The sequence below is a fragment of the Oreochromis niloticus genome, linkage group LG22, assembly GCF_001858045.2.
Source record: "Oreochromis niloticus isolate F11D_XX linkage group LG22, O_niloticus_UMD_NMBU, whole genome shotgun sequence".
NCBI classification, from domain to species: domain Eukaryota; kingdom Metazoa; phylum Chordata; class Actinopteri; order Cichliformes; family Cichlidae; genus Oreochromis; species Oreochromis niloticus.
In genome coordinates, this window is record NC_031985.2 from 10729506 (window position 1) to 10738886 (window position 9381).

The 9381-nt window shown below is 45.6% G+C and overlaps 1 protein-coding gene across 1 annotated transcript in view; it reads left to right on the forward strand.

Moving 5' to 3' along the window:
* LOC102078921 (interferon-induced very large GTPase 1-like) overlaps positions 1-9381 on the forward strand; it is a 41011-nt gene that overhangs the window by 15662 nt on the left and 15968 nt on the right. The gene's annotated exons all lie outside the window — the stretch shown is intronic.

Below are 9381 nucleotides of genomic sequence, written 5' to 3' on the forward strand. Positions count from 1 at the left end.
ACATTTGCCTATGTGTATGAAGGACAATGGATTAGTCCAAGTTGGAGATTTACCATGGAATTTGTGCAACATCACCTATTCTTTGTGTCCTCTGAAAGAAGGATGTAAACAGAGAAGCTTTTGTCTACATTTGCATCATGAACACTTCTCTAAGCTGGTTGAGGCTTTGAGCCAAGAAGATCAAAACACCTTGATCCAATTTCCTTTACAAAGCTTTTCCTGTGGTGACAACAGGACAGGAGAACAGTTGTAAATGCGGGTAATTCACCAGTTGACTCTAACCCCCACAGGATGCCTATAGTGAGAAGATTTGGGGGGTTGATAGGAGTCATAAAGAAGGGTGTTGACTAGGCTACAGCTTTGAAGTTAGCTGAGAGCCACATGGACAAACAATAAGTCAACTGATGTGTTTGAATGTCTAGTCCTTGGTGGCATCTTCTTTTGAAAATATTAATTCCTGTTTTTGGACTGTTGACACTGATTTGCTTACGTATAGGATGCATTTTACCGTGTATAAGATCAATACGAACTAAGATGATTTCTAATACATTTGTTAATTATGTACTCTTACAACAGTATGAAATGACTGAAATGAATGACATGACAGAAGTCTGTGTATGAATGACGCCTGCACTGAAAATGTTAAGCAAGAGGTGCATGGCTGAGAATATACTACATAGGAATAATTTGGAACATAAAAATAACAAAACAGGAGGGAAAATGTTAGAGTGAATAGTTAAACATTTGTCATTTTTATGTTTACCATTTGTCCATTGTTTTAACTCTGTGAAAGGAATTCTTTCTTTCCTCCCATCCCCAGATTCTCGAGGTTCTGGGTGAGGGGCTGTAATGTTTTATTACAGGCAACATCTTAGTGAAGGTCTTTTTTTGATGTAAGCTTCCTGCCCAGCAGGAGGTCTCACACACGCGCACACACACACACACACACATTCTCGCATAACACACACACACACACACACACACACACACATATATGCATACAGTGCCTTGTCTTTGTAACCAAGGGGGGTTATGAGGGGAGGTACTATTGTTGTGTGTGAACTGTCTCTCAATAAAAGGCAGCGAGAGGAGGCCGGATTTGGGGTCATTCGTGATGAGCTAAGATACCAACGAGGCCTCCCTTGCGCAAGTAATCGATCGAACACTGTTGCCTTGTTTTTCTTTCATGGGAATAAGTCCTGGATACAGCGGGGTCTGAGTTTAGACCCAACACCAGCATTAATCAACACTCACCAGCTGCTGTGCCGTGAATTATCCGCCGTCTGATGCCGATGTATTAAACGCTGTGACCAGGCTTCAGTCAGCGCTGGACCATTAGACTAAGCTGGTTGTGTAGCGCTTTACTTAGTCCCTAAGGACCCCAAAGCGCTTTACACTACATTCAGTCATTCACCCATTCACATACACATTCACACACTGGTGATGGCAAGCTACATTGTAGTCACAGCTGCCCTGGGGCGCACTGACAGTGGCGAGGCTGCCGGACACTGGCGCCACCGGGCCCTTTGACCACCACCAGTAGGCAAACATGGGGTTACTATCTTGCCCAAGGACCACAGAAGGTCAAACCACCGACCTTCTGATTAGTGGCTGACCTGCTCTGCCACCTGAGCTACGGCCACCCGTACAGTTAAGATCGTATGTTGTTTCAGATGCCCTTTCGGATAGCTTCTCAATTCTATTTTTTCTTTTGCACCAGGAGGTGGAGAGGAGAACATGGGAGCTGAATCACGAGCGGGGAATTAATGCATGGAGTGTTGCCTGTCTTCACATCGCCATACTGCACTTTCGGGAGCCAGGAGAATTCACCAAGGGGAGAAATGGCCAAAGGATTTCACACAGAACTGTTATTATTTTTGCATTTTAAATAAAATCACTGTCTCATTGTATATAAAATCACTCACTCCATGACACTTTCAGCATTAAGGAGATAAACAAAATTAGTTTATTAACTGTTTCTGAATTATTTTCATTTTTACATTGCAATACATGACATTATATACTCTGCTCAGATTCAGAGACCCAGATCTATCATAACTGATATGGATCACTTAATGAGTAACTGAATCTGATTGTTTAACACAAGTTCATTTTTTATGTGGATCCTCAGGCTCCTTTTCAATGTACCAGCTTGCTTATATCTGTCATGAATGAAAATGTAAACAAAATTGCAGTCAACTTCAGCATCTCACTACAGCTACAGAAGAGAAGCATAAACAGAATAACTTTTTAAGTCATGGTAGACAACAACTATGGTATAAACAAACACCGCTCGCGCCTCACAGATGACAGCTTACAGTCTTGCGTAAAGATGAAGTGACTTCGTACAGCCCCGATTTGCAGACGCTGTGCGCAGAGGTTCAGGAGCAAAAGTCCCATTGTACCACGGCAGACATGACGATGTTTGCATGAACACGCTTTGTAGCATTTCTTTATTGACCCACACAGCCGGCTGTAGCTTTTCAACTCACAGCCTGACACACACCAAGAGAGAGCACAGACTTTAACCCGGAGAGGCGTGATTGCAGATGCCGCTCAGGTGGGTCCGCCTCCCCTGCAGCGGCACTGCAGACCACGCCACGCCACACACATCAAACATGTAAAAAAAATTAATATTTATCTAGATATTTTGCAAATATTTATTTTTCATTTTTTAGCAGCATAGTGCTTTTTTCCAAATATTTTTAAAATTCAGGTCAAGGCGCAAATCAAAGTAAACTGTATTTTGATCTCTCCAATATCCAGTGCAGCATACAGAGAGACGAGAGGACGAGGCTGCAGGTACATCACAATTCTGCATTCACTATTTTGTTTTTTGTTATTTTTACACAGTGTTCTGATATATTGACAATGGTCTACAGCCAATCTTTTGCTTTATTATACAAACTTTGGTTGTAAGATTCAGATAACTATTTAATAAAAGCTAGATATTTTAAATGAGAATAAGAAAGAAAAGTATTTCTTTGTGCCCCTCTTTCCCCGTTAATGCCCTACCTGGCCCCCCTGGCAAAAACTTTGCTAGATCCGCCCCTGCACAGTTACCACCTGTCAGCTACACAGAAAAGGACCCTGGTTTTATTTGTCTCTCAGAAACAGTTCATAACTTCCCTTCAACTCATTCATGTCACCTAAAAGGTAAACCTGTTTCTCCATTACCTGTCCAGCTCTGATGATTCAGTAAGGACATCTCCTGGTTTCATCTTCATGTTTCCCTCTCACTAGGATATCCAAACCAACATAATGACCAACAGCTTTTACAGCTGTGGCTCCAGCAAACATCAGCTGATACTAGAAATTAATATCAAATAAATTCTAACAACATCTGATCAAGCTTAAACGTCCTGCTTTTGTTTAGTGCGACATCCGCCGGTTTCCCCGTTCTGGAGCAAAGCGGGCGATAAACAAACACAAGAGAAAAGCCGATCAGCTGATCATTGATCAGTTTCATGATTGAAGTAGCAACAGGCGAGAGAGGGGGAGAGAACGAGAGAAGAGGCAGCTGTGCAGCGTAATGACAGAATAAAGCCAGCTTTGTGTCTTTTTTTCATTCTAGCTGAAGTACGGGACAAACTGTGTTCCTTTTCAGCTCAATACGAAATGTGTAATATTTTCTCTGAATGCGGGATGATTACGTTTGTACGGGATGGTTGACAACTCTACTAACTAACCGTATGAAATAAAGTTCACTATCGGTAACATCAAAGCACCCACCCACTTGTATAGAAACTCCGTCATGCATGCTAGCACGCAGTACGAGTTATTGTAACTGGTTGTAAAAAGGCAGCAAAACGAAAATAAACTACACCTAAACTTAGTTTATATCTGACCCAGAAAGACTGCAGGTCATAACTTCTTACCTGAAATTCAGTTCACCTGACGGTCGGACCGGCAGCCGTCTCGGGTCTGCTTCTCCTGCCTCCGGTTTCCCTCATACACCGGCTGCCCTCTGTTTGAGCTCCGCGTTAGCCACCACCAAACAACTGAGTTATTTTTTCACATCGACCAGCATCTGGACAATCCACCACCTTCCACTGTTTATACCGTTACTAAAATGAATAAATAAATCATCGGCCCATAAAAACGAAAAATAAGTCCAGCTATGACACAGAGTCAACGAGAAAGACCGGTGTGTGTGTGTGTGAAAACGACATCCCAAGAGTGAGGTCTTCTCGCTGGCTTTAATTAGCCAGGATCGCTGTCAGTCAGCCCGGGCTAGCTAGCTAGCTGTCTAGCTCTTTGCCAGCACCGAAAACGTCAGAGCACTTTTGCTAATATGGGATGTCTTGATAAAATGAGCAGATATTTGAAGTTTACATCTGGCCAATCCACCACCATTCACTGTTTATACCATTACTAAAATGAATAAATAAATCATCGGCCCGTATAAACGAAAAATAAGTCCAGCTGTGACCCAGAGTCATCACAAAGGACCGCGGGGTGAAACGAGAGAGTGAGCCGCCCCCGCTGTCATCCAGACCGGGTGTCGCTTGCTAGCTAGGGGGTTAGGTGTCAGGTGGCACCGACGACGTCTGAACACTGTTGCTAATATGGGATATCTTGATAAAACGAGCAAATATTTGAAGTTTACACAGCTACATTAGTAGTTGTAGCTACATTAAAAACTATTTGTATTTATTATTCAGCTGCACAGCACATATTTTTGTCTTCCACTTCTTAATTATATATTATCACTTTAATAAATGGTGTGTTTGTGGAGAATATTAAAAGTTATTGTAATTCTTACTTTTGTCTTTGAATGTAACACTGAGACTTAATGCATAATTTATATATAATTTTGTAGCTACATTAAAAACTATTTGTATTTATTATTCAGCTGCACAGCACATATTTTTGTCTTCCACTTCTTAATTATATAATATCACTTAAATAAATGGTGTGTTTGTGCAGAATATTAAAAGTTATTGTAATTCTTGTAAGATTGGGTACCAATCGGACGATACCTACAGCCACGATTACCGACACTAACAAGCTGATCTACAATACGGCAGCAGTGATCAGTGAGATGCTTGGCTACAAGTTGAACAGCCACAAGGGGCAGTACCCTCCTTGGAGAAGGAGGCTAGAGGCTAAGATCAAGGTAGCACGGAGGGAGGTTAGCCAAGGAGTTGCAGAAAGGCGCAATGAGTAAGGTGCCTAAGAAGTACAGGAAGCTGTCCATACCTGAGGCCTTGGAAACTGCCAAGCAACCTTGGCCAGCCGCTTGAGGACGTACACCAGAGAGATAGAAGGCAAGAGAATAAACCAGCTGTTCTCCACGGAACCAGCCAAGGTGTACTCTCAGTGGCAGGGGAACAATATGAGAACAGCACCACCAAGGCTGGAGGCAGAACAATACTGGAAGAGCATATGGGAGAAGGACGCAACCCATAACGGCAATGCTTAGTGGCTAGTGGATCTGAGGGCAGACCACAGCGACCTCCCGAACAGGGTCCAGTAACCATCACAGTGGCAGATAACCAAGAAAGGGTCTCCAGTATGAAGCACCAGGACAGCACCAGGCCCTGACATGGTTCATGCCTACTGGCTAAAGAAGCTGACTGCACTCCATGAGCGCCTGGCAGCACAAATGAACCAGCTGCTAGTTGACGAGAGACACCCGGAATGGCTAACCGAAGGCCGGGCAGCCCTGATCCTCAAGGACCCCCAGAAGGGACTGGTCCCCTCCAACTACCGACCAATAACCTGCCTCAGCACCATGTGGAAGCTCCTGTCAGGCATCATAGCGGCTAAGATGAACAGGTACATGGGTCAATACATGAGCAGGGCACAGAGGCGAAAAAACACCAGCTACTGGCAGACCAAGCAGTCAGCCGAGACTGCTGTGCACTGCCTGGATTGATTACAAGAAGGCCTATGAATCAATGCCCCACACCTGGATCCTGGAATGCCTAGAACTATATAAGATCAACAGGACCCTGAGAGCCTTCATCAGGAACTCAATGGGGATGTGGTGGACAACACTGGAGGCACAGTTGCCTCCAGTGTTGTCCGCCACCTCCTGGAACAGTTGTCAGCCATGGATGACATCAAGCTGTATGCCAAGAGTGAACGAGACATTGATTCACTGATCCACACCACCAGGATATACAGCAATGATATCGGAATGTCGTTCGGGCTGGAGAAGTGTAGTCGGGTGGTAACAAAGAGAGGGAAGGTAGTCAGAACTGAGGGGATCGAACTACCAGAAGGCAACATTGCAGACATAGAGGACAGTTACAAGTACCTGGGGATCCCGCAGGCGAATGGGAACCATGAAGAGGCTGCTAGGAAAGCTGCAACCACCAAGTACCTGGAGAGGGTCAGGCAAGTCCTGAGGAGTCAACTGAACGGTAAGTGGACTGGTGAGTATCAGCACCACAGTCCAGGATGAGACAACGAACATCCAAGAATACATTGGGAAGATGGCCCCAACTGACCGAGTGCTCAGTGAATAGCTCAGGCAGCAGAAACCCAAGAAAGAGGAGGGAAACAAGGAACCATCATGGAAGGACAGGCCCCTGCACAGTATGTACCACCGGCAGATAGAGGAGGTGGCTGATATCCAGAAATCCTACCAGTGGCTGGACAAAGCTGGACTGAAAGACAGCACAGAGGCACTAATCATGGCAGCACAGGAACAAGCTCTGAGTACAAGATCCATAGAGGCTGGGGTCTATCACACCAGGCAAGACCCCAGGTGCAGGCTGTGTAAAGATGCCCGACACAATCCAGCACATAACAGCAGGGTGCAAGATGCTAGCAGGCAGGGCATACATGGAACGCCATAACCAAGTGGCCGGCATAGTATACAAAAACATCTGTGCCGAATATGGCCTGGAAGTTCCGAGGTCAAAATGGGAGACGCCCCCAAGGGTGGTGGAGAATGACCGAGCTAAGATCCTGTGGGACTTCCAGATACAGACGGACAAAATGGTGGTGGCTAACCAACCGGACATAGTGGTGGTAGACAAACAGAAGAAGACAGCCGTAGTGATCGATGTAGCGGTTCCGAATGACAGCAACATCAGGAAGAAGGAACACGAGAAGCTGGAGAAATACCAAGGGCTCAGAGAAGAGCTCGAGAGGATGTGGAGGGTGAAGGTAACGGTGGTCCCCGTGGTAATCGGAGCACTAGGTGCGGTGACTCCCAAGGTAGGGGAGTGGCTCCAGCAGATCCCGGGAACAACATCGGAGACCTCTATCCAGAAGAGCGCAGTCCTGGGAACAGCTAAGATACTGCGCAGGACCCTCAAGCTCCCAAGCCTCTGGTAGAGGACCTGAGCTTGAAGGATTGACCGCCCACAGGGGCGAGTGGGGATTCATATACATATGTATATATATATATACACAAAACAGTTTGTTAATAGGAAAGAAAGAGAGAGACCTTATTTTTAAGTCACAGCTGACATTTGAGATCATAAAATACAACACAATGTAAAGCTGTGTCACATGCTATGTTTATCTGAACTAAACTTTTACAAGACATGGAAAACAAATAGCCAAATCTGATGCAACTCTTTCATAAGTTTTTTCTTGCTTCATATAGTGAATCATATAGGGCTTATATGATTTACTCATGAAATTGGCCACTTTCGTATATTGTTTTAGTAAATATCCAAAACATACAAGTTTCCTTTATATAATTTTTCAAGGGATCTTATATCTGTTTTCACTCTTGTATGCTTTTCATACAAGTTTCACACAAGACAGATACAAACTTTATAACATTTATATATATCTTTTCCATATGGGATTACTTGAACCTAAGTGAAACTGAAAGTGTTCACCCAACAGTTTAAAAGGGCTGATCAGCGTGCACTTGAACTGTAGTGGTGTGCGGATCAATACCAAGTCGGCATCGGTATAGGATCGATACTAGCCCCTGGAGATCGATTCTTTACTTTAAGTCCCGCTCTGTTTGCAATGCTGTGCTTTCGGCAAAGATGAAACTGCCAGGTTGCCGGACACGCCGCTCCTGTGTCAGCGCAGAGCAGGCACATTTTACTCCCCTTCCCCCCCTTGTGTTTAGATGTTGCGCTGTCACGTGACGTGACTTAGCCGCTTTGGGGGTTGTTAAGTTTTTACATATTAATTATATTTTCACTAGTTGTTTTTGCTGTTCAGTATATTAATTGCAATTTTTGTATGATAGTTTCTCAACAGTACTTAAAATCTGTTTACTGATTTGCAAGCACTTTTTATTTAAGATTTTTCTTAAAAAAAAAAAAAAGACAACTGTAAACCACCACGGCAGACCTGATAGCATTTAATGCTTTGCAGCATCATTTATTCTTACAATAATTACACGGTTGCTGTAACAGTACATTCAATGGCTGCACCTCTCCCGCTGCCAGCCATACATATCACCACCACCAAAAAAGACACAAGCAGAGCCCAGGTTTTAAGCTGGCGAGGGGTCATTGTAGATGCCGTGCAGGTGATGCGGACATACCCCCATCGCCGGACTGAGGCCGGGGAGCCATCTGGCCGAACATACTTCCCCTCCGCGAGCGGACTAGGGAATCGGCTTGGACTAGTGACGGGGTGGTTCCGGGGGCTGCCCACACCTCCAGCAGCAGCCCGGAGCTGGTTCAGTGGAGCCGGGGCTCATAGGCTAGCATGCAGGACCACTTAGCGTGCTAGCCTATGTTGGAAGAGAGACCGGACCGGACAGCATGCTGCTCTCAGGCGTGGCAGGACCCCCGCGCATCTCGACCTCTGTCTCCAGCTTGGCTGTGTTTAAGTATCTCAGGGTCTTGTTCACAAGTGATGGGAGAAGGGAGCGGGGGATCGACAGACGGATTGGTGCAGTGGCTGCAGTGATGCGGACGCTGTACAGGTCTGTTGTGGTGAAGAGAGAACTGAGTGTAAAAGCGAAGCTCTCAATTTACCGGTCGATCTACGCCCCTAACCTTACCTATGGTCACGAGCTGTTGGTAGTGACCAAGAGAACGAGATTGCGAATACAAGCGGCGGAAATGGGTTTCCTCCGGAGGGTGGCTGGCCTCTCCCTTAGAGATAGGGTGAAAAGTTCAGCCATTCGGGAGGGGCTCAGAGTCCTCCACATCGAAAGGAGCCAGTTGAGGTGGTTTGGGCATCTGACAAGGATGCCCCCTGGACGCCTCCTGGGCGAGGTTTTCCTGGCATGTCCCACCGGGAGGAGGCTCCTGTGGAAGACCCAGGACACACTGGAGATATTATATCTCTCCGCTGGCCTGGGAACGCCTTGGTGTTTCCCCAGATAAACTGGAGTTGGTGGCTGGGGAGAGGAGGGAGGTCTGGGCTTCTCTGCTTGGGCTGCTTCCCCGGCCCCAGATAAGCGGAAGAAAATGGATGGATGGATGGATGGATGGATGGATG